Here is a 26473-nt window from a genome sequence, read left to right as displayed (position 1 = left end):
GACAGTGACCCAGTAGGGAATCGAACCTGGGACCCTGGTGCTGTGAAGCCATAGTGCTAGCCACGTGGGCTGCCCGTTGCAGATGATCCAGTTGCAAAGGGAGGAGCCAAGTCCGAGGTTTTGGAGTTTGAATATGATCTTGGCTGGGATTTTTATGGTGTTGAAGGCGGAGAGGTAGAGTTGAATGTCATCAGGGTTAAGTGTGAAAACTACCGCTGTACTCTGATGGTGCCCTGCCAAAGTTAATGAGACATAGGAAGCGGGCCAGGCAGATGGAGCCTTGGTGGCAAGCTGGTGGACGGTGTGGCTTCAGAGGCAGTGGGGGGATTGTCCTGAAAACTAAAATGAGGAGCGCACACCAAACCCCAAAGGCTGTGAGAACCCATGAGCCTGGGTGGTCCGCGTGCTGACCAAGGTGGGCGGGGCGGGGACGAGGAGGCGCTTCCTTTTTTCTCAACAGAAAACCCGTTGGCCTCACCCCGCGCGCGTGGGCTCGCTCGAGCTTCGGACACGCGGACGGAGCACAAGAGGCAGGTGGAGCTCCAGCCAACGGCTCGAGCCGCCGGCGCGCGTCGATGTTGACAGGAGCGCGCGCGTGCTGGGCTGGGAAGGGGGTCGGCGTCCGGATTGGCTGGCCGTGAGGGGTCGGTGGGCGTGGCCGGCAACCCGAGTCCCGCCTCCTCCAGCACGCACCCTGAGGCGTTCGCTGTTTGGCGGCGGCCAGCCAGAGGCGTGGCCAGAGGAGGGGGCGGGGCGCAGTCAGTGACAGCGCTGGTGTCAAGACGCAACGCTCGTTCACCCGATCATCTATCCATCCCTCCCTTCGGCGGTGGTGGTAAGGGAGAGTTTGTGCTTGTGAGAGAAAAAAATAACGGACAGCGACATCTTTCCTGTGCTGTGGTGTTTTTTGTTGTGTGTGTGTGGTTGCCGAAGGACGGGAGCCGGCAGCAGCTGTGAGCCTCTCTGCATCATTGTTAACGCCGCCACCCTCCCCATCACCATAGCCACCGAGAGCTCACTGCACAGCCAGAAGAGCAACGATTTCAAATCACACAGGGCACCAATCCCTGAAAGAAACGCACGGATAAACGCAACTCTACTCCCACTTAGGAAGCCAATAAAATATAATAAATCGGCAGGTGCGTATTTGAGTTCATTTGCAAATTACCCTTTTCACAGTCTTTTGTTCCTATTTTTGTTTGCATTCACGTATTGTGTTGTGCAATCATTGTACCTAAAGATAGAAAGTGATAAGCGTTTTTTATATATATATATATATAAATATAATACTTAGCCCTTTTTCTGATTCTTTTAAATTCAAGCCATAATTTGTGCATTTGCTAAAAGTGAGGTTTACTCCTCCCGAAGGTGTCAAGTCCCGAAATTATATTTTTAATTGCACAATGATGGGCTTAACTTTTATTTTGCAGCAGGATTGGTAATGTGGAGTTTTCTTCTCAAATGCATGAATGCACTGGAAAAGTATTTTATCCCCCCCCCCCCCCCCCCGGAGCATTTCCTATGTGTGGAGCACCTCCCGTCCCCCAACACATCCCAAGCCGCATGACATCTCCTAGCCGGATTTTAATGCTTTTTATTTATTTATTTTGCATACTTAAATGGGGACCGACATTAGATTATTCAACTATTTAGCAGTGTTCACTGAATGCTGGCCAGGCCTCTAGGAGTGGTACAGGCCGTAGCGTTTTGGGTGAAATAGGGGGAAATCCTTGCAAACCATTTTTCTCATAATTATCATTCCTGATATTTAGTTGTTTATGCTGATGGCGGTGTGAAATGTGCACGACGGTGCTTTCGTTTAAACCAAGTGCATTGAATATTGGCTTGTGATGGATGCTCAATACGTTATTCTCTCTCTCTTTAATTTTAAAGCCCCCTCCCGATAATCCAGTGGATTCGTTTTATTCACACCTGATTTTTGTAAAGCTTGGAGTTTTGAACATTAAACTTGGAATGGCAAAAAGTGGAACAGATTACAGAAATAACTATTTTTGTTTTAAGAAAGACGGGTGGGTTATAGTCTAAAATCATGATTCTTCTTGAGTTCGAAAGTTGGATTAGGAACAGCTTTTCAGCAAAAATTGAGAACCTTGTTAGAATAAAAGTACACTTATCTTCTCCTGATCGTTTGGTGAATGATTGTTTAAATGTAGTACTTACTATCTGTTGTTTCCTTTCACGATTTGAAAACATGGGATGCAACCTCTGTCTCCCTGCCAGGATGATGAATGTTTTGTTGGCTGGCCAGTTGCTGTAAATGTCATGGTTGCAACTTGTCTACCTGGGTGAACAATATGCATCTCATTTAACCTTATTTCTGTCAGCACAGTGGGGCATTTTACTAGGATGTCCTGGAAGAATTTCACAGAACAGTTCTGAGGAGGACTCAGATGGGAACCTTTTACGCACTTGACTGAGTTCAGAAAACAGTGCAGGATGAAAGTCGAGCAGTTTTAAATAGTTACCAATGCAACAGAAACAGACTGTTCAGTCCAGCTGGCCCACTCCTGAGTGCTTATGCTCCACAGGAGTTTCCTCCTATCCCTTTTCAACTAACTTTTTATCAGCATAGCCATCTATTTCTCTTCTCCTTGCTTTTATCGAACTTCTCTTTTTTAAATGTGTTTGTGGAATGTGAGCATTTTTGGCAAGGTTTGCATTTGTTGCCCAAGAGGAGGTGATGGTGAGCTGACTTCTTAAACTGCTATAGTCTCTGTGCATCGCTTCAATTACTCCTTGTATCCCACATTATTTAAAAAATAAAATAAAAATCTTTATTGTCACAAGTAGGATTACATTAACACTGCAGTGAAGTTACTGTGAAAAGCCCCATTCCGGCACCTGTTCAGGTACACAGAGCGAGAATTCAGAATGTCCAAATTACCTAATAGCACGTCTTTTGGGACTTGTGGGAGGAAACCGGAGCACCGGAGGAAACCCATGCAGGCACGGGGAGAATGTGCAGACTCCGCACAGTCAATGATCCAAGCCGGGAATCGAACCTGGGACCCTGGCGCTGTGAAGCCATAGTGCTAACCACTATGCTACCGTGCTGCCCATTATATACACTCTTTGAGGAAATACATTTCTTCCAAATTTCATATTGGATTTATTAGTTAATAGCCTGCATTTATGATGCCGCCTAGTTTAGGGCTGCCCCACAAATGGAAACAGGGCAAACAGAGAGAAACTATCAAGCCCCTTCATAATTGTTAAGGCTTCTTATCAGTTCACCCAGTTTCCTCTTTTCCAGATGAAAGAGTACCAGAATGTTCAATGCTTTATCTTTCAGTTCTGTATCATCTTTTTCTAAATTATATTTTGTACCTTATCCAGTGCTTCTGTATCACTTTTATAATATGGAGATTAGAATTGTGTACAGTGGCTGTGTGCTCTAACCAGGTTTTTGTGCAGCTTACCATAATTACTCTCGGAGCATAGGAACATAGGACTTCAAAGTAGGAGCAGCCCATCAGCCTACTTTGCTACTCAGTAAGATCACGGCTGAGCTGGTTGTCTCAACTCCACTTGGCCTCCCGTAACCCTTGATTCCCTTACCTATCAAAAATTGGTCTTGCTCTGCTTTGAATAAATTTAACAACTCAGCCTGCACTGCTTTATTGGAAAGAATCTTAATGACCCTTTTAGAGGAAAATAATACTCTTCATTTCCATTTTAAATGGTAAATGTATTATTCTTAAACTATGTCCCCTCATTCTCGTCTCCCACAAGTGGAAACATCCTGCCAGCATCGAACCTATCAACCCCTCAGGATGTTTCAATAAGGTCACCTCTCGTTCTTCAAACATCCAATGGGTACAGGTCCAACCTGTTCACGCTTGCTTCATAAATTATGCCCCTCATCCCAGGAATCAGTTGTGTACCGTCACTCCTTCTAACGCAGTTGTATCTTTTTTTCAAATAAGGAGACCAAAACTATACACAGTGGGTGTAATCTAATGGCCGTGCAGCGTGGGCGAAAATCCGAGCAGGCTGGTTAGATCGTGGGAGTGTCCGAAAGGCAGCGATTGGTTTCCGATCTAACCTAACTGGCCTGCTTCCATTGGCGAGATACCAATTAATGCAAATCTCCACCCTATTAACTGGAAAGACCCCTTATCTACCAGCCTCCCATGATTTAACTATCGGTCACACGGGTGCCATTAAGCTAACAAAATGACTGCGGTGGGGATTGGAGGAAGTGAGTAGCCATCTTGGTAAAAAGCCCGGCAAGGTGCCCGGGCAACAAGATTCTTTCCCATTGCCGGGATGCCCCAGGTCCATGGGGTAATAGATGGCATGCATGGAGCACCCTTTGTTAGCAGGAAGGTGTTCCACTCCCTGAACGCCCAACTTATGTGCGATCACCACTTCCCTGAGAGTGTGCATGACAGCTACATCCTGGCACATTCGGAATTCCCCAGTGTCTTCAAGGGACATTCCCGGATGACTCTTGTGTGATAAGGGGTACTCGCTTAGGACTCGCTAATGACGCCAGTGCGGAGGCTGACGACCGATGCGGAGACTTGATATAACAAGGCCATGTGACCACCCGGGCTGTCATTGGACTATGTGTCAGACTGCCAAAAATGCGGTTCCGATGCCTCTACCACTCTGGTGATGCACTGCAGTACACACACGCACATCCCAGAGGGTTTCTGCTGTGCCCTCCACAACCTGGCACAGCAATGGAGCAACGTGTTGGATGTGGAGAAAGAGGAAAATGTGGCCATGTTGGAGGAGGAGGGCGAAGAGCAGCCGTCCAGGAGGGGCTGAAGGATGAGTCCGGTGAAGACCTGCAAGAGCAGCCGGAAGATGGAGGGCAGGTGGTGGAGGCGAGGGTCCGGCAGCCCGACATGCCAGGGAGGCCCTTGTCCTTCTGCTTCTCATAGAATAGGTCTTCATCTGTCGCCTCTCTTACACCCTCCCCCTCCCCCCCCCACTTCCCCACAAATCAACCTGTTCCACCTGTGTTACATCACACCAAGGTGATAGGCCTGTGTCGGCACTGTCAAGCGGGTCAATATACAAGGCAGGAGGGTGATAACCCGCTGTGAGCTCCTCAATCTGTGCCATATTCTGACTCCTGTCTCTTTGTTGACAACGTGCTCATGCCCATCACCTGCCCATGGCATGCCTTGGGGGAGAGTGGGGGTGTGGTGCTGATGGGTCACTGTGCCCAGGGACCTGGGACCAGGTGAATGGGGTTGGGGGGGATGTGGGGGATACAGGCCGGCCCACAGTGCAGAATAACGTGACAGAGGCTTCACAAGCTTTGGATGTAAAGTGATTTATTGATGTACAATTGTGATCTAACTATTCCTGTCCGCCAATCGTGCTGCTCTCCCAAGTGGCAGTGGCTGCCCTGAGGCTGATCCTCTGGGAAACAGGGTATCCGGTCTGGACTCCACCGTGTCCAATAGTCTGGCCATGTTGGTATCTCTGAATTGTGGGGCTGCTCTGTGTGATAGCATGGCTGTGTGCTGTCTGGGTTTGCTCTATGGGATCGGTTTTTAAGTGCTGGTCCCCGTCGTTAGCGGGGAGCTGCGGAGCGCGGTGCAGGCGAATCAGCTGGTGGGACAGTCTTTCCCGTCATGAAGCCTGTGTAGCATAATTGTGTGCCACAATTAACGTTGGATACTAGTGGCGACCTCGCTGGTTTGGCTGTCGGGAAACACCTGGCTGTTCCCACTCACTACCACACTTGGAATCCTTTCCGTTAGATTGTGCCTAGTATTCCAGTTGATATCTCACCAACTACAGAAAAACCTCCTACTTTTATATCCCATTTCCGTTGCAATAAACATTAACATTCCATTTGCCTTCCTAATCACTTGCTGTTCCTACATCTGCACCAGCCTGAGGCTGGTTTAGCGCCTGGGGCTGGTTTAGCTCACTGGGCTAAATTGCTGGCTTTTAAAGCAGACCAAGCAGGCCAGCAGCACGGTTCAATTCCCGTACAAGCCTCCCCGGACAGGCGCCGGAATATGGCGACTAGGGGCTTTTCACAGTAACTTCATTGAAGCCTACTCGTGACAATAAGCAATTTTCATTTCATTTTTCATTTCATTTCAAGACATCCAGATCTCTCTGCATCACTGAGCTCTGCAAGGTCCCTCCATTTAAATATTTTACTGCTTTCCCATTCTTCCTGTCAAAAAGGACAAGTTCATAGTTTCCTATGTTATACTCCGACTGCCAATTTTTTACCCACTCACTTAACCTGTCTCTATCCCTTTCCAGACTCTCTACCTCCACTTAACAATTTATTTTCCTACCTAACTTGGTCTGAAGGCGATCAAGGGTTATGGGGAGAAGGCAGGAGAATGGGGAGGCGATGAGAAACCTATCGGCCATGTTTGAATGGCAGAGCAGACTTGATGGGCCTAATGGCCTAATTCTGCTCCTATATAGAACATAGAACATTACAGCGCAGTACGGGCCCTTCGGCCCTCGATGTTGCGCCGACCCGTGAAACCATCTGAAGCCTATCTGACCTACACTATAGAACATAGAACAATCTTGTGGTCTTATTGGCAAATTTAGCTACCATACATTCTGTCTCCTAACTTCATGTTAAACTACTGATTTCGCCAGTAGATTTTAAATAATGAAAGTGTAACTCTAACTGTTCCTTTTTCTTTGATGTACTTACATTCATCCTATGCATCATTGCTATCACACTGTGTCATTTGAATTATTTCTTGAATGATCTGACCTGTTCAAAGTCACCAACAATTTCCTCCACAGTGTATCCTGTTCAACCACTTCAATTTCTTTGTACCTTTCAAAACAGCTGCTAATTATTTTCATCAAGTCGTGTTGTTAATTCCATTTCTGTCTTTCTCAATGCAGTCAGCACACGCTATTTTGCTCTGTAGTGCCCACGTAACCACTTTTTATATTTTTAGCAATTAAAGAGGCCATTTGATCTGACTACATTAGTGTTGACTCTTTGCTAGAACAATCTCAAAGTGACCTCACTATCTTTGGTCTTTTACCGTAAATTTCTCCATAATTTTGTATCTTCCTTGGCTTCAAATTGTAACTTTATATTCCCTTAAAAGTTTGCACATTAACCATTTCTGGCAGTAAAAGCATTTTGTGCTCCAGCTGACCCTTCATGACGGTTTTAAACTGATGACCAGTAGTCACTCCCCAGCCAGCTTTGTTTAATGGCTCTCAGTGTAAACCCTTCCTAATTTACAAAAAACCATATAGAATCTCCTGCTGGCCTTCTCTGCTCTCCCAGCATTTCAACATAGGAACAGGGGTAGGCTATTTATCTTTTGAGTCTGTTCCCTCCCTGCCCCCATTCATTGAGATCATGGCTGATCTGTGATTCACGCAGTAATGGGCCTTTGCCCCAAATCTATCAGAAATCATTTTTAAAATTAACAATTGATCGAGCATCAATTGCTGTTTGCAAAAGAGAGTTCCTAAGTTCTACTATCCTTTGTAGAAGTGTTTTCTAATTCCGCTCCTGAAGATTTGGGCTTGAAATTTCAGACTGCAGTCCAGCCAGTCTATCCTCAATGGTGGGGAAACTATTGAAAGCAATTTTGAGACACAGAATTAATCTGCATTTGGAGAAGCAGGCTTGCTCACGAACAGTCAGCATGGTTTTGTTAAGGGAAGGTCATGTCTGACCAACTTGATTGAATTTTTTGATGATTGACTGGTTTCACGGTCACCCTTCGGACTTTTAATTACAGATTTTTATTGGATTCCAAATTCACCATCTGCAGTGGCAGGGTTTGACCCTGGACCCAGCAGCATTACTCTGGGGCTCTGGTTTCCTAGTCCAGTGACAATACCACTATGCCACTACCTTCCCAGTGGGCACATAGAAACTTTACCCCTTGGTGGAGGGATTAAGTATGTAGTCCTATATCCATTGGAGTTCAGAAGAGCGAGAAACGATCTGATTGAAACACTCATGATTCTGAGGGAACCTGGCCGATGTTTCAACTTGTAGTGAAGTCAAGAACCGGGGGCGGGATTCTCCGACCCCCCACGTGCCCCCCCCCCCCCCCCCCCCCCCCCCCCCGGCGATTCTCCGGCCCACAATGGGCCGAAGTCCCGCCGCTGTCATGCTGCTCCCGCTGGCGTGGATCAAACCACTAACCTTACCGGTGGAGGCAGGCAGCACGGGCGGGCTCCAGGGTCCTGGCGGGGGGGGGGGGGGGTTAATCTGGCCCCGGGGGGGTGATCCCACGGTGGCCTGGCCCGCGATCGGGGCCCACCGATCGGCGGCGCGGGCCTGTGCCATGGGGGCACTCTTTTCCTTCCGCCTTCATCAGTCTTCACCATAGCGGAGGCGGAAGTGACCCCCTTGCCTGCGCATGCGCGTTGATGACGTCAGCAGCCGCTTACGCTCCGGCACATGTGCGGACTTCTGCCTGTTGGCGAAGTCCCTTTGGCCCCGGCTGGCGTGGCACCAAAAGCCTTCCACCCCAGCCGGCGGAGCGCCAACCATTCCGGTACGGGCCTAGCCCCTCAATGTTAGGGCTTGGCCCGTAAAGGTGCGGAGGTCTCTGGGGTTTAAAAATTGGGGTTCTCCCATTAAGACTGAGGCAAGGAGGACTTTTTTTCCTCGGGGTCAATTTGTCTGTGGAATTCTTTTCCACTCAGAGCAGTGAATGTTCGGTCATTTGGAGAAAGGGGGAGGGAGGAAGGAGAATGGAGTTGAGGTCACAATTAGATCACTATGATCTTGTTGAATGGTGGAGTGGGCTTGGAGGGTCAAATGGCCTGCTTTTCCTCCTAATAGTTGTGTGCTTTTGTGTGAACTGGTTTGCTAACATCATTGGTATAGTTTCAACAACATATCTGTGCCATCACTGACTGTCTTATCATTGCCAAACTGTGCCCCTGACTCAGTTAATCTGCTGTTGAAACTCGTGCGTTTTGTTCCCTCCAGACTCAAACACACTGGCTGGTCTCCTGCATTCGACCCTCTGAAACTCTGCTGCCTGTCTCCTAACTTGCCGCAAATCCTTTCACCCATCACTCCTGTGCTCATTAAACTGCATTGGTTCCCGGTTCAGCAATAGCCTGATTTTTTACATTTTCATCTTTTTTTTGTTTTAAAACCTCCCCATGGCCTGCCCTCTCATATTTGTTTCTTCCATTGCTCCAACCCTTGATAGTGTTTCTCTAATTTTAACCTCTTGAGGATCCTTGGTGCTGTGTCTTCAGCTACCTACCCCCTAAGCTCTGGAAGTCCCTCCCTGACCCCTCTGCCTCTTCATCTCGCTTTTCTCCCTTTATACCAGTGTTTTTCAAACTTTTTTCCCAGGACCCACTTTTGCCAACCGGCCGACCTTTTTGACTTATGCCAAAGTTACTTACCTTTTAATGAGAAAGGGGAGCCTGCTTTGTCCTCACGATCTCTCACTTGAATCTGGTTCAATACACATATGAGTTGCAGACTTCAGCCAGTTCCTTTGTGCTGTATTCATCGTTATGAAAACTGAAACTCCAACCTCACACATGTGGGTCCTCGCCCTTCATGTTTTACTCAGCAGTGGATACTCCTCGGAGATGCTACACCGGAATGCTGACAGCGTTAAGGGCTTTTGGTGTGTTTTTTTTAATGTGGTATCCTAGGTAAGCTGCAGCAGCAAAGTCTTTAAATTTGGAATCAGCCCAAAGTTAATAACTAACTCTGGAGTCTCAACCTCAAAAGGAATTTTTCACACACCACTTCTTTTTCAAATTCTGAAACTTCTCTCATTTGCCCTCATTTAACACACATGGGCTTTGCCTCCTTATTTACATTGTCACAATCATACCTCAAGAAATCATCTTTGTACTTTTTTGTTCCGAGTTAAGTTTATTTTTTTAGCGGCGTTAACAAGAGGCCCTGAAGTTCTTAACACTACCACTGCTCTGTCCTGTCCGGGACTCTTCAGCAGTGCTCTCCAGCAGATTGTGTTGTGAGATCCTGTCCAATAGGTAAACTTTTAAAAAAATTACTTTACGCATTGCGGGTGTCACTGGTTAGGCCAGCATTTATTGCCCATCCCTAGTTGTCTTTTAGAAGATGATCATGAGTTGCCTTTTTTTACTGCTGCAGTCTTTGAGATACACCCACTGTGCTGTTAGGAAGGGAGTTCCAGGATGTTGCCCCAGCGACAGTGAAGGAATGGTGATAGATTTCTGAGTCAGGGTGGTGGGTGACTTGGAGGGGATCCTCCAGGTGATGGGATTCGCAGGTGTCTGTTGCTCCTTTCTAGATGGTAATGGTTGTGGGTTTGGAAAGTGTTTTCTAAGGAACCTTGGTGAGTTACTGCAGCGCATCTTGTAGATGGTATACTTGGCTGCCACTGTTCTTCAGTGGTGGAGGGTTTGAATATTTGTGAAAGGGGTAACAGTCAAATGGGCTGCTTTGACCTGGATGGTGTCGAGCTTCTTGAGTGTTTGACCTGCCCTGGTAGCCACGGTATTAACGTGGCTAGTCCAGTTCAGTTTCTGATCAATGGTAACCCCCCAGGATTCTGATTGTGGGGGATGCAGCGATGGTAATGCCATTGAATGTCAAGGTGCGCTAGTTATATTCTCTCTTGTTGGAGATGGTCATTGCTTGGCATTTGTGTGGCACAAATGTAACTTGCCACTTGTCAGCCCAAGCCTAGATATTGTCCAAGTCTTGCTGCATTTGGACATGGACTGCTTCATTATTTGAGGAGTCATGAATGTTGCTGAATATTGCAATTCTCCACAAACAACCCCACTTCTGACCTTGTGATGGAAGGGAAGTAATTGATGAAGCTGCTGAAGATGGTTGGGCCGAGAACACTACCATGAGGAATAGATTATCATAGAATTTACAGTGCAGAAGGAGGCCATTCGGCCCGTTGAGTCTGCACCGGCTCTTGGAAAGAGCACCCTACCCAAGGTCAACATCTCCACCCTATCCCATAACCCAGTAACCCCACCCAACACTAAGGGCAATTTTGTACACTAAGGGCAATTTATCATGGCCAATCCACCTAACCTGCACATCTTTGGACTGTGGGAGGAAACCGGAGCACCCGGAGGAAACCCACGCACACACGGGGAGGATGTGCAGACTCCGCACAGACAGTGACCCAAGTAGGAATCGAACCTGGGACCCTGGAGCTGTGAAGCGATTGTGCTATCCACAATGCTACCGTGCTGCAGTGACATCCTGGAGTTGAGATGATTGACCTGCAACCACCCCAACCATCTTCCTTTTTGCCAGGTACGACTCAAACAAGTGGAGAGTTTTCCCCTGATTCCCATTGCCTTCAGTTTAGCTGGGGCTCCTTGATGCCATTCTCTGTCAAATGCTGCTTGATGCCAAGCGCAGTCACTGTCACCTCACCTGTGGCATTCAGCTCTTTTATCTATGTTTGAACCAAAGTTGCAATGCGGTTAGGAGCCGAGTGACCCTGGAGGAACCCAAACTGAGCGTCCGTGAGCAGGTTAGTGCTGAGTAAGTGCCGCTTCATGGCACCGTTGATGATTCCTTCAATCACTTTGCTGATGATGGAGTGGACGTGGCTGGAGAAGTAATAATAGGAAACAAAGAAATGGCAGATGAACTGATTGGTTACTTTTAGGGGGGCACGGTAGCACAGAGGTTAGCACAGTTGCTTCACAGCTCCAGGATCCCAGGTTCGATTCCCGGCTTGGGTCACTGTCTGTACGGAGTTTGCACTTTCTCCCCCAGTCTGCGTAGGTTTCCTCCGGGTGCTCCGGTTTCCTCCCACAGTCCAACAATGTGCAGGTTTGGTGAATTGGACATGCTAAATTGCCCTTGGTGGCCAAAAAGGTTGGGTTGGGTTACGGGGATAGGATGCGGGCGTGGGCTTAGGTAGGGTGCTGTTTCCAAAGGCCGTTGCAGACTCAATGGGCAGAATGGCCTCCTTCTGCACTGTAAATTCTATGATACTCTTTGCATTAGTCTTAATGGTGGAAGACACCAGTGGGATGCCAGAGCCCCAGGAGAATCAGGGAGCAGAGGTGAGTGCCGTGGCCATCACTAAGAAAAAGGTTCTGGGGAAACCAAAAGGTCTGAAGGTGGATAAATCACCTGAACCGGATGGACTACACCCCAGGGTTCTAAAAGAGATAGCTGAGGATATTGTGGAGGCATTCCTTTCAGGAATCACTGGAGGCAGGAAGGGTCCCAGAGGACTGGAAAGTGGCTAATATAACACCACTGTTTAAGAAGAGAGGGAGGCAGAAGACGGGGAAATTATAGGCCGATAAGCCTGACTTCGGTCATTGGTAAGATTTTAGAGTCCATTATTAAAGTTGAGATCGTGGAGTATTTGGAAGTGCATGATAAAATAGGACTGAGTCAGCATGGCTTTGTCAAAGGGAGGTCGTGTCTGACAAATCTGTTAGAGTTCTTTGAGGAGGTAACAAGGAAGTTGGACAAAGGAGAACCAGTGGTCATGATTTATTTAGATTTCCAGAAGGCCTTTTGCAAGGTGCTGCGCAGGAGACTGTTAAATAAGTTAAGAGCCCATGGTGTTCAGGGTACGATCCTGGCATGGATAGAGGATTGGCTGACTGACAGAAGGCAGAGATCTGGAAGAAGAAACTGAAGGTACTGTTGCAAAGTTTGCAGATGATACAAAGATCTGTGGAGGGACAGGTAATATCGAGGAAGCAAGGGGGCTGCAGAAGGATTTGGACAGGCTAGGAGCGTGGGCAATGAAGTGGCAGATGAAATACAATGTGGAAAAGTGTGAGGTTACGCACTTTGGAAGGAGGAATTTAGGCATAGACTATTTTCTAAATTGGGAAATGCTTAGGCAATCAGAAGCACAAAGGGACTTGGGAGTCCTTATTCACGATTCTCTCAAGGCTAACGTGCAGGTTCAGTCAGCAGTTAGGAAGGCAAATGTAATGTCAGCATTCAAGAGGGCTAGAATACAAGACCAGGTATGTACTTCTGAGGCTGTATAAGGCTCTGGACAGACCCTATTTGGAGTATTGTGAGCAATTTTGGACCCCGTATCTAAGGAAAGATGTGCTGGCCTTAGAAAGGGCCCAGAGGAGGTTCACAAGAATGATCCCTGGAATGAACAGCTTTTCTTTTGAGGAATGGTTGAAGTTTAGAAGGATGAGGGGGGAATCTTATTGAAACTTACAGGATACTGTGAGGCCTGGATAGTGTGGATGTGGAGAACTTGTTTCCACTTGTCGGAAAAACTAGAAGCAGAGGTCACAATCTCAGCCTAAAGGGAAGATCCTTTAAAATACAGATGAGGAGGAATTTCTTCAGCCAGAGGGTGGTGAATCTGTGGAACTCTTTGCCGCAGAAGGCTGTGGAGGCTAAACCAGAATGTCTTTAAGACAGAGATAGATAGGTTTTCAATCAAGAAGGGGGTCAGGGGTTATGGGGAGAAGGCAGGACAATGGGGATGAGAAAATATCGGGGATGAGAAAATATCAGCCATGATTGAATGGCGGAGCAGACACGATGGGCCGAGTGGCCTAATTCAGCTTCTATGTCTTAGGGTCTTTTGGTCTTATGATAGAATTTGGTCTTATGATAGAATTGGCCGGGTTGGATTTGTCCTTTTTCTTGTATACAGGACACTCCTGTGCAATTGTCTACATTGCCGGGTGATGTCAATGTTACAGCTGTATTGGAACTGCTTGGCTAGGAGTGTGGCAAATTCTGGAGGACAAGTCTTCAGTGCTATTGCCGGAATATCGTCCGGGCCCATAGGCTTTGCAGTATCCAGTGCCTTCAGCGGTTTCTTGATGTCACATGGAGTGAATGATATTGGCTGAAGACTGACATCTTCTGCCACTGTTTGTTGGTGGTTGAGGGTTTGAATGTTTGTGAAAGGGGGAGCAGTCAAGCGGGCTGCTTTGACCTGGATGGTGTTGCTTCTTGAGTGTTGTTGGCGCTGCACTCATCCAGCCAAGTGGAGAGTATTCCATTACGCTCCTGACTTGTAGATGGTGGACAGGCTTTGGGAGACAGTCTTCTGGCTGAAGATTGTTGCGAATGCCTCAGCCTTGTCTTTTGCACATTTGTGCTGGGCTCCTCCATCATTGAGAATGGGGATATTTGTGGAGCCTCCTCCTCCAGTGAGTTGTTGAATTGTCCACCGGGGCAAAGTTTAGAGGAGATGTGCGCGACAGGTTTTTTTTACACAGAATGGTGAGTGCCTGGAATGTGTTGCCAGGGGAGGTTGTGGAAGCAGATACATTAACGGCGTTCAAAAGGCATCTTGACAAATACATGGATGGGATGGGTATAGAGGGATACGGTACAAGGAAGTGCTGAGGGTTTTGGCAGTTTTGTATCGTGACCTGTACAGGTTTGGAGGGCCAAAGGGCCTGTTCCTGAGCTGTTTTGTACTTTGTTCTATTCACGGCTGGATGCGGCAGGACTGCAGAGCTTAGATGTAATGTGTTCATTGCGGAATCTCTTAGTTGTATCTATTATTGCTGCTTATGCTGTTTGGCACACAAGTTGTAGCTTCACCAGGTTGACGTCACATTTTTCTGTATGCCTGATGTTGCTCCTGGCATGTTGCCCTGCACTCGACTTTGAACCAGGGTTGATCTCCTGGCTTGATCGCAATGGTAGAGTGGGGGATATGCTGGGCCATAAGGTTGCAGATTGTGGTTGAATACAATTCTGCTGCTGCTGATGACCCACAGCACCTCATGGATGCCCGGTCTTGAGTTGCGAGATCTGTTCCAAGTCTGTCCCATTTAGCACAGTGGTAGTGCCATGCAACACCATGGAGGATATCCTCAATGTGAAGATGGGACTTTGTCTCCAAAAGGACTGTGTGCAATGGTCACTTATATCAATACAGCCATGGACAGATGCATCTGTAGTCGGCAGATTGGTGAGAATGAGGTCAAGTATGTTTTTCCCTCTTCGTTCCCTCACCACCTGCTGCAGTCCCAGTCTAGCAGTGATGTGACCATCAATTCACTAGAGACACGATTGGAAGTAAACTGTGGTTTTAATAGTCTTACAACTGAGCCTGCCTGCGACCAGAAGAACTGAGAGCAGGCTCACAGCTGCAGCACTTTATACTTCTGGTAGTGGGAGGGGCCATGGGCGGAGCCAAGGGTGGTGCCCTGTACAAGCTCCTCATCTCCCCCTATGGGCAGAGCCGCGCAACGGCTCACATACAGAGCCCACAAGGACATAATACAATGCAATGCAATACAGTGTGAATTACAATACAGTATGAATTCACCACAAGCAGCAATGTCCTTCAGGACCCGGCCAGCTCAGCCTGTGATGGTGCTACTGAGCCACTTTTGGCGATGTGACATTGAAGTTCCCCCACCCAGAGCATATTTGCGCCCGTGCCACCCTCCGTGCTTCCTGCAAGTGATATTCAACATGATGTGGAGATGCCGGTGCTGAACTGCAGCGGGCACAATAAGAAGTCTCATAACACCAGATTCAAATACAACCGGTTTAGGGCGGCACGGCGTAGTGGTTAGCACTGCTGCCTACGGCACTAAGGATTCTGACTGGTTTGATTCTGGCTCTGGGTCACTGTCCATGTGGAGTTTGCACATTCTCCCCGTGTCTGCGTGGGTTTCACCACCACAGCCCAAAGATGAGCAGGGTAGGTGGAGTGGCCATGCTAAATTGCTCCTTAATTGGAAAAAAAAATATTGGCTACTCTAAATTTATTTTAAAAAGTATAACCGGTTTATTTGAAATTAGAAGCTTTCAGGGTGCTGCTCCTTCATCAAGTGAAGTGGAGGAAGGTTCACAAACACAGCGTATATAGGAGAGACACAGTTGCAAGATAATTACAGATTGGAATGTGAAGAATGGTTGGAATGTGAGTCTTTACAGGTACAAAGAACAAAGAAAAATTACAGCACAGGAACAGGCCCTTCGGCCCTCCAACCCTGCGCCAATCCAGATCCTCTATCTAAAACTGTCGCCTATTTTGGCTGGATCTGTATTCCTCTGCTCCCTGCCCATTCATGTATCTGTCTAGATCAGAGGTGGGCAAACTACGGCCCGCGGGCCGCATGCGGCCCGCCAAAGGTCTTTATGCGGCCCACGAAGATCAAGTCATAAAAAAATTTTTTTTTTTTTTTTATTTAAAAAAATTTTTTTTTTTTTTTTTAAATTAAGGTTAATGGGGGGGGGGGGGGCTGTTGGGTTACTGGTATAGGGTGGATATGTTGACTTGAGTAGGGTGATCATTGCTCGGCACAACATGTGTTTCATGTGACGTTTCTACTTTAAAATATTAATTAATAAAAATTAATTGCTTTTTTTTTCTTTGAAAACCTTTTATTTTGGCTATTTTAAATATTAATTATTTTACTTAATATACTATGCGGCCCTATAAAATTGTGAATTTCTGAATGTGGCCCTTGCACAGAAAAGTTTGCCCACCCCTGGTCTAGATACATCTTAAATTATGCTGTCGTGCCCGCAATGCGTTCTAGCTACTAACAGTGTGAGTGGAGGGATAATCACAGGTAATCGAGGTATGAATTGTCTCAAACCAGGGCAGTTTGTAGGATTCTGCAAAACCAGACAGTATGGTGAGGTTACATGTAATGTAACATGAAACCGAGATCCCGTTTGAGGCCGTCCTCATGAGTGTGCAACTTGGCTGTCAGTTTCTGCTCGACGACTCTCCATTGTCGTGTGTCTTGAAGGCCACCTTGCAGAATGTTTACCCGAAGGTCGGAGGCTGAATGTCCTTGACTATTGAAGTATTCCCCGACTGCTGAAGAGTTCCTAACTTGAAGGGATGGTCTCACCGATTTCATTTCATTTCATGTACCACGTCTCGGGACCTCCTTTCCCTCAGCGTAAGAGGTAGATAATGTTGGCCGAGTGGCATGAGCATGTACCATGTACCTGGTGGGTGGTGTCTCGTGTGATGGTGTCAATAATCCAGCATATTTTACGGAGGTTGCAGTGGCAGGGTTGTGTGGTGTCGTGGTCATTGTTCTCCTGAAGCCTAGGTAGTTTGCTGTGAACAATGGTTTGTTTGAGGTTAGGCAGTTGTTTGAAGGCAAGTAGTGGAGGTCAGGCCTTGGCAAGGTGTTCATTGTTATTGAAATGAAAAAATGAATGAAAATCACTTATTGTCACGAGTAGGCTTCAATCAAGTTACTGTGAAAAGCCCCTGGTTGCCACATTCTGGCGCCTGTTCGGGGAGGCTGGTACAGGAATTGAACCGTGCTGCTGGCCTGCCTTGGTCTGCCTTACAAGCCAGTGATTTAGCCCAGTGTGGTAAACAGTATGCTGAAGGCTCTGAAGAAGATATTGTAGTTTCTCCGCTCCGGGCAAGTGTCATAATATCCACTCATGTATATAACGAGATGCAGACAGGCAGTGATTGACACACAGGATGACCAATGAAACACAACACAGAACAACCAATCACTAGACAAGACACGACCACTATAAAGCCCACAGGCCATTAAGACTCCCGCTCTTTCGGGACCCAGATACTGAGACAGTCAGAGTTCACAAGTTAGTGGACGCTATTGCCATGTGGTAGCTAGTAAGTCTGGTCGAACCAGTAAGAGGTCGTCAGTAGGATTAGGAGAGTGTCAACCCACAGCTCCCGAAAATACTTTAGTGAACCGGATGGGTTTTCATGACAATCGACAATGGTTTCATGGTCATCATTGGACTTTTAATTCCAGATTTTTTATGATTTAAAATTCCATCATCTGCTGTGGTGGGATTCGAATCCGGGGTCCGCAGATCATTATCTGGGTCTTTGAATTACTGGTGCAGCGACAGTACCCACTATGCCTCTGCTTCCTAAACTGCCCATTTGAGTCTCTGGCCTGGCTGCCTCTTACTTTAAAAAAAAGACATGGGTGGCACATTGCCGCAGTGGTTAGCACTGCTGCCTCAAGGCACCAAAGATCCAGGTTTGATCCCGGCCCTGGGTCACTGTCCGTGTGGAGTTTGATATCCCCCCCCCCATGTCTGCGTGGATCGCACCCCCACAACCCCAAAGATGTGTAGGGTAGGTGGATTGGCCACACTAAATTGCCCCTTAATTGGAAAGAAATATTTGGGTACTCTAAATTTATAAAAAAAATATTAATCTTCACAGTTCACTTGCCTTGCTTGCCGGCAGCCGCCAAATTGAAGCAAGTCTGACCCTGCTTTGGCACCAAACGCCCAAACCTGGACAGCGTTTCATGTCAATTCTATGTGCAGGGCACGTGAAGTACTCTGCTGCAGCTTCTAGCTGGAAGACTCCACACAGCCTATTCTGTATCTCCATTAAAAAGGTGACAGTGGCCGCAATTCTCCATGAAAAAGCAGGTAGCAGCTGTTTGGAGCTTTTCCCACGATTGGGACCACCGTAGGTATGATGGGACCGATTGCGCCTTGACCCACCGACGGGTCATGACCCTGTGTTTAAAACCTCCTGCTTTACACCACTGCTTAAAACCCACTTCTTTCATCAAGCTTTTGGTCTTCTGCCGTAATATCTCCTTCTGTCTCTGTAGGGTGCTTTGAAATGTTTTATTACATTGAAGGTGCTATATAAATACAAGTTGCTTGCAGATAATTATATATTCAACCATAAAGGCTTCTCATCCACATCATCTTTTTTGTGGAATTCATACTCCCAAAATATATAACCTACATTTATCCATATTAAATTGCTTGTCTGCCATCCTGCTGCCTTGCCTTTTTATTTTTTTGTCCTTCCTGCTGTTTGCTAGATTGTTTACCTTTGTGCCTTTAGCAAATCAAGGAATTTGTTTCTTATGTGCAATTTTAAATCATTAATAGCACTGGCATCTAAGGTACATTACCACTTGCACTGTTTCTTACCCATCAACTGACTTTCTTTCTATACTGCTACGTTTTACTGTACGTCTGAGCAAGTCTGCTGTTTCACACCTTTATTGGGCAGTTTCTGAAAATCTATATAAATCAGATCCACTGATTTTTATTTTCCTTAATTCTACTCTACCTAAATTTGTGAAACCGTGTATCACCTTAAATAAATTAAGGTGCCTTTTTTTGTAGATCTAACAGATTTACTGGTCTCTAGTTATCCTGTTTATGCATACATCCCTTCAACAAAGATGCCACTTAACAAGTGTCATCCTGTGTTGCAATTTGTATGTTTAAGAAACATTTTATAGCCTTCTGCTGCTTTCTGATGTCTCTCAGCAACCTAGGGTGCAAGCTGTCAGGACCGACTGTTCACCTTGAATTATATTAATATTTTTCAGAACCATTCCCTTTTTCTACAACAATATAAGTGTACCGCAGATGCTAGAAACCTGAAATCAAACAGAAAATGCTGGAAAAACTCCACTGGTCTGGCAGCATCTGTGTAGGAGTGTAGAGGGAAACAGTTAACGTTTTGTCTCTGTATGACAGAGTTAAAAGAAAAGGAGAAATGTGATGGATTTTATAGTCTATAAGAGGAGGTTGGGACAAAAAGTATTTTGGAGTAAAAATAAGGGTCAAGATGGAGGAGAAAGGAAGGTCACAGTCAAAATGTGTTGAACTCCGTGAGTCCTGAGGGATATAACATGCCTAATTGGAGGTTGAGGTACTGCTCCTCCAGTTTGCGTTGGGCTTCACTAGGACATTGCAGCAGGACAAGAACTGAAATATGAACGCAAGATTCTGAGTTGAAATAGAAAGCAACAGGAAGGTTGGGGTCATGATTGCGGACCGAGCGAAGGTGTTCCACAAAGTGGTCACCCAGTCTGAGTTTAGTCTTCGCAATGTAGAGCAGACCACACTTGGAGCAGTGAATAGAGTAAACTACATTGCTTCATCTGAAAAGAGTGTTTGGGCCCTTGAACGGTGAGGTGGGAGGAGGTAAAGGGGCAGGTGTTACATCTGCAATTGAATGGGAAGGTGCTGTGGGAACGGTGTTGTGGGAAGAGTGGATCGGAGTGTTACAGAGGGAATAGTCCCTGCAGAATGTTGAGGGGAAGATGTGTTTTGTGGCATTATGCTGTAGTTGAAGAAATGTTGGAGGATCAACATTCGAATGCAGAGACTGGTGGGGTGTCAAATGTAGACCAGGGGAACCCTATAATAGTTCTGCAAGGGAGGGGAAAGGGTGAGGGCAGAGGTGTGGTAAGTGGTCGAACCCAGTTGAGTACCCCCTCAACCATTTGGGGTAGGGGGACCTCGGGTAAGGAACAAGGCAGAGACATCAGACACGCCATCATCAAAGGTGGTATCATCGGAACAGATATGACCGAGGCAGCTGGACTCCTTGCAGGAAGTGGGGTGTGAGGAGCAGGCCCAGAAAGCAGTTTTGCTTTCACTGACATTTGTTACCCTATTAACATATTCTGCTATCTTAACTTTATGCCACCATCAGTACCTTTCATACCCCTTCACACTCAAATTAATGCTTCTCTGTTTCATGTCCTACGAATCTTTGTTGCAAGATTGTTGCGATCTCTCCTCACTCTCATCTATCACTGACCGTCTACTCTGCTCCACTCCATTTTATACAGTATATTCGCATCTCTCCCTCTCTTTAGCTCTGAAGAAGTCACATGGACTAAAAAATCTGTCTCTCGATAGATGCTGCCAGTGTTTTCTGCATTTTCTGTTAATCAATTTTTCACAACTGTCTCTCTCCATTTTCCATACTCCTCTCATATATCTAATATCTCTCTTGCACCAGTATCTGCAACTTCCTTTGTTTCCAAAACTAACACTATATTATTTATTTGATATCCCCGCTATACCTCCTCCTCCATTTCTGAGTCTTCCTACAATTTTACATGCTTAGAAAAGCAGTTGATTCTCAATTGTACATTAAAAAAAAAAATTGTTCTTGGGTTGTGGAAATCGCAGGCTAGGCCAGTATTAATAATTCCCTTGAGAAGATGGTGATGGGGTCATTGTTGTAACGTCACTGGACTAATAATCCAGGGTTATGCTTTAGGGACTCTGGGTCCAATGCCATTGTGGCAAATGCAGAAATTTGCATTCATTGAAAAATCTGGAATTAAAAACCTAACGATTGGTGCTGTGATCATGGCCTAAAAGATAAGGGACGGGATTCTTCGAAATCCCGGCCAACCGTTGACGCCGCCGTAAACACCGAAGTGGTGTACGCCAGCGTCAATGGGCCTCCTGGCCCAGCAATTCACCGGTCTTCAGGGGGCTAGCACGATGGCGGAATGCTGCGCGCTGCTCCGGCACCGAAAGGCGGCCCTGAACGGCTGGCGTGGGTCCGCGCGTGCAAGTGACGGTTTTCTCCGAGGCAGGGCATGCGCGTGGTTGCCGGCGCGGAGCAACATGTCGGGGACCATACAGCAGGCCACGTGGAAGTAGGTAGGCCCCCTCCAGATCGTGGCCACCCACCGATTGGAAGCCCCGATTGCAGGCCTGGATCCTGTGGAGGCCCCCCCCCCCCCCCCGGACGTCAGATCCCCCAGCCGTCACACATCATCCGCGGCTGCAGGTCCGACCTCCCGCCGGATGGTTCAAGGTTTGAATCACACCGGTAGGACTCGGTTGAACTCGGTGGGAGTTCGGCCCATCGCCCATGGAGAATCGCCACGGGAGCCTAGTTCAGCGGCCCCCTACTGGCGCTGCGGCGACCGTACGGGCGCGATTGCTGCCGATTCTCGAATCGCGGCCCGGCGTCGGAGTGGCATGGCGGGAATTTCCTGCACCCCCGGCGAATCTCCGACCCGGCACGGGCTTGGAGAATCCCGCCCAAGGCGTCTGACTTTGATGAGATCTGTGATCTAACCAGAAAATTCCATGTTCGAGTCCTGAAACATTTCCCAATTCTTTATCTACGCCAGAATACTGAAGGAGGCTTGGGACCCACCCCAGAGTACTAAAGGAGGCTTGGGATATACCCCAGAATACTGAAGGAGGCTAGAGAGGAAATTGCTGAGGCCTTGACGGAAATCTTTGGATCTCACTGTCTTCAGGTGATGTCCCAGAGGACTGGAGAATAGCCAATGTTGTTCCTTTGTTTAAGAAGGGTAGCAAGGATAATCCAGGGAACTACAGGCCGGTGAGCCTTCCGTCAGTGGTAGGGAAATTACTAGAGAGAATTCTTCAAGACAGGATCTACTCCCATTTGGAAGCAAATGGACGTATTAGTGAGAGGCAGCATGGTTTTGTGATGGGGAGGTGGTGTCTCACTAATTTGATAGAGTTTTTCAAAGAGGTCACAAAGATGATTGATGCAGGTAGGGCAGTGGATGTTGTCTATATGGACTTCAGTAAGGCCTTTGACAAGGTCCCTCGTGGTTGACTGGTACAAAAGGTGAAGTCACACGGGATCAGCGGTGAGCTGGCAAGGTGGATACAAAACTGCCTAGGTCACAGAGGCAGAGAGTAGCAATGGAAGGGCGCTTTTCTAATTGGAGGGCTGTGACTCGTGGTGCTCCGCAGGGCTCAGTGCTGAGAACTTTGCTGTTCGTAGTATATGAAAATGATTTGGAGGAAAATGTAACTGGTCTGATTGCAGATGACACAAAGTTGGTGGAATTGCCGATAGCGATGAGGACTGTCTGAGTATACAGCAGGATTTAGATTGTTTGGAGACTTGGTCGGAGAGATGGCAGATGGAGTTTAATCCGGACAAATGTGAGGTAATGCATTTTGGAAGGTCTAATGCAGGTAGGGAATATACAGTGAATTGTAGAACCCTCAAGACTATTGAAAGTCAGAGAGATCTAGGTGTACAGGTCCACAGGTCACTGAAAGGGGCAACGCAGGTGGAGAAGGTAGTCAAGAAGACATATGGCATGCTTGCCTTCATTGGCCGCTGCATTGAGTATAACAATTGACAAGTCATGTTGCAGCTGTATAGAACCTGAGTTAGGCCACACTTGTGTTCAATTCTGGTCGCCACGTTACCAGAAGGATGTGGAGCCTTTAGAAAGGATGCAGAAGAGATTTACCAGGATGTTGCCTAGTATGGAGGGCATTAGCTATGAGGAGCAGTTGAATAAACTCGGTTTGTTCTCACTGGAACGACGGAGGTTGAGGGGCGATCCGATAGAGGTGTACAAAATTATGAGGGGCATAGACAGAGTGGATAGTCAGAGGCTTTTCCCCAGGGTAGAGGGGTCAATTACTAGGGGGCATAGGTTTAAGGTGCGAGGGGCAAGGTTTAGAGGAGATGTACGAGGCAAGTCTTTTTACACAGAGGGTAGTGGGTGCCTGGAACTCGCTGTCAGAGGAGGTGGTGGAAGCAGGGACGATAGTGACATTTAAGGGGCATCTTGATAAATACATGAATAGGATGGGAATAGAGGGATATGGACCCCGGAAGTGTAGAAGATTTTAGTTTAGACGGGCAGGGGGCAGCACGGTGGCACAGTGGTTAGCTTTGTTGCCTAGGGCGCTGAGGACCCGGGTTCGAATCCCGGCCCTGGGTCACTGTCCGTGTGGAGTTTGCACATTCTCCCCGTGTCTGCGTAGGTTTCGCTCCCACAACCCAAAAGATGTGCAGGATAGGTGGATTGGCCACACTAAATTGCCCCTTAATTGGAAAAAATAATTGGGTACGCTAGTTTAGACGGGCAGCATGGTCGGCACGGACTTGGAGGGCCGATGGGCCTGTTTCTGTGCTGTACTGTTCTTTGTCTTTATTGGGTTCCTCTTTTGGCCTAGTGGTATAGGTCACTGAACTGGTAACCATAAAACCTAGAGCAATGCTCTGGGGTTCCAGGTTCGAATCTCACCATGGTATATGTTTAACTTGTATTCTAAAATAAATCTGTACTGTTGCTTCACAGTGCCAGGGACCTGGGTTTAATTTCCGGCTTGGGTCTCTGTGCGGAGTCTGCACATTCTCCCCGTGTCTGCGTGGGTTTCCAACAGGTGCTCCGGTTTCCTCCCACAAATCCTGAAAGACATGCTTGTCAGGTGAATTGGACATTCTGAATCCTCCCTCAGTGTACTGAACAGGCGTCTGAGTGTGGCGACTAAGGGAGTTTAGCAGTAACTTCATTGCAGTGTTAATGTCAGCCTACTTGTGACACTAATAAAGATTATTATTATTTATCACATGCCTCCCATTTCCGGCTTGTTTTGGTTTATCCTTCCAATTTATTCATGAAACTCTATTCACACTATTTCTGCCTTCTAGGGACATGCTTGTTTAATTTCTCCAACTTATTTTCAACTTTCTTAATGCATATGCCCAATGTTTTGCTAATTTTACTTCTGCTTCATACATTAGGCCAGTCCCCTTACTATCTTACAGAACATTCTTATCTTTGATTTTCTATTATCCAATTCCCTTTCTCTGATTCTCAATATGCAGTTCTGTTTTGGCATTGAGCCCAATGACATTTTTATTAATAGTTACCAACTGTTGTTCCCTCATTTGTTATTTGTCCACTTAATTTCTGCAAACAGCTTCTGTGCAATTTCCATCTTTGTATGGTTCGATTTGGTAACAAGTGTGTCGCAGAAAGGAGGGCTTGTGCTGAAAAGGTAACCAAAATACAGAATATGCTGGATGGTGGCAGAGTGAGCTGGATGTTGCCAGTGACTGTGGGTGTGATTTAATGCCCAAAACAGAGTCTCGTTTTGGTGAAATTTGCAGCGCCTGTATCCCTGAGGATGCATAAAAAGGCAAGACCTTCTCTCGCTCTTGCTCTTTCCGGAAAGGCTGGGAGGGCTGTGTTTCTGAAACTATAGAGATTAGAATGAACCTACAATAGAACCTTGAACTGAAAGCAAAATTTAAACAGGATTAAATTGCTGGAAACACCCATCTAAAACAAAGTCTATTTTTTACCCCTTTCTGCTCCTCTGTGTTTGTCTATCTTGTTTTTGTGTGCGTGTGTGTGGATGGGGGACGGGGGATGGGACAGCGGGGTCTGCAAGGATAAGTAGTAAATTAGGAATTAGATAATAGTTAACCAGTTAGCTGCAGATTACTTACAGCTCTTGGAATAAATAAACAATAATTGTCTTTCAACATACAAAATTGGTGACTGCAATTATTGGGCAGCCAAATACTTTGGGTATTTTCTCAGAATGAATGCTTAATTCACTTGTGTTGTGACTGAAGGATAAGTGGGGCTGGAATTGACCTCGCATTGGCCCAGAATGTCGTAACACATTGCTTTCTGAATGCAGAAATTTCCTTAGATTGACTACTCTTGCATACGCTCCTCCTTGGGTCTAATTTTGCTTCCCATCAGTAGACGCAGGCATCCCAATGATTTGAGGTCCTCATCTGCAAATGAGGCCCTGTGGAGAACTACCATATTAATTGCACAGACTGAATTGAAATGGGCTATTCCTTAACTTTTAGTTAAAATTCATCTCGTGGTCCGTATCTTCAGTCACCTAATAGCATAGTGAGTAGATTGACGGACCTCCTTCCAGGTCTGCTTCTTGGTGCCACTAAAATTGTTGATCTGGCCTGATAGATTCTATGGTGTGGGTTTTTCTGATTGGATGCGGCTTTTCCTTGCTTTTGTGCAAGTTGGTGTAGCTCTGAAAATTATTATACCGTGTCCACTGATCGATCAAGGCTTTCTGTGATCAGTGCACAGTGCCACATATTAACACATACATAGAAACATGCATCAAAAATAGAAGCAGGAGGAAGCCATTCGGCCCTTTGAGCCTGTTCCACCATTAATTTTGATCATTGCTGATCATTAGGTTCAATACCCTGATCCTCCCTCCCCCATCCCATATTGGATTGGATTGGCTTTGTTTTATTGTCACATGTACCAAGGTACAGTGAAAAATATTGTTTTGCGTACAGCCCAGAAGACCATTCCATACATTAAAGAAAACATAGGACATAAATGCACAATGTAAATACATAGGAACAGGCAACAGGTGAGCATGCGGAGTGCAGTACTACTCAGCAGAGAAGATGTGTGGAGAGATCAGTTCAATTCATAAGAGGGTGATTCAGGAGTCTGGTAACAGCGGGAAAAAACCTGTTTTTGAACCTGTTAGTGCGTGTTCTCAGACTTTTGTATCACCTGCCCAATGAAGAAGTTGGAAGAGTGAATAACTCGGGTGGGAGGGGTCTTTGATTATGTTTCCCAGGAAGCGGGAGGTATAGACAGAGTCAATGGATGGGAGGCGGGTTCGCGTGGTGGATTGGGCTGTGTACACAACTCTCTGAAGTTTCTTACGGTCTTGGGCCGAGCAGTTACCATACGAGGCTGTGATGTAGCCAGATAGGATGCTTTCTATGGTGCATCTGTAAAAATTGGTGAGAGTCAATGTTGACACGCCAAATTTCCTTAGTTTTCTTGATCCCTTTAGCACCAGGCACAATATGTAATTCCTTCTTGAAATTGCACAATGTTTTTGCCTCAACTTCTTTTAGTCGTAATGAATTCCACAGATTCACCACTCTGGGAAAATAAATTTCTTCTCACCTTTTATCCCTTATCCTCAAACTGTGACCCCTAGTTCTGGACTCCCCACCATCGGGAACATTCTTTCTAAATCTACCCTGTCTAATCC

At 46.6% G+C, this 26473-nt stretch overlaps 1 protein-coding gene across 2 annotated transcripts in view; it reads left to right on the top strand.

Annotated features, from left to right (window-relative positions):
* The first annotated feature begins 743 nt into the window (after window positions 1-743).
* ctnna2 (catenin (cadherin-associated protein), alpha 2) overlaps window positions 744-26473 on the top strand; it is a 1599328-nt gene continuing 1573598 nt past the window's right edge. For both annotated transcript variants that reach the window (XM_038793235.1, XM_038793233.1), the window contains exon 1: window positions 744-1139. The gene's annotated coding sequence lies outside the window, so the exon portion shown is untranslated. The remainder of the gene's footprint in view (window positions 1140-26473) is intronic.

This window comes from Scyliorhinus canicula, chromosome 3, assembly GCF_902713615.1.
Source record: "Scyliorhinus canicula chromosome 3, sScyCan1.1, whole genome shotgun sequence".
NCBI lineage: Eukaryota > Metazoa > Chordata > Chondrichthyes > Carcharhiniformes > Scyliorhinidae > Scyliorhinus > Scyliorhinus canicula.
Note: the sequence above shows the minus strand (reverse complement) of the source record. Positions and strands in the feature narration are given on the sequence as shown.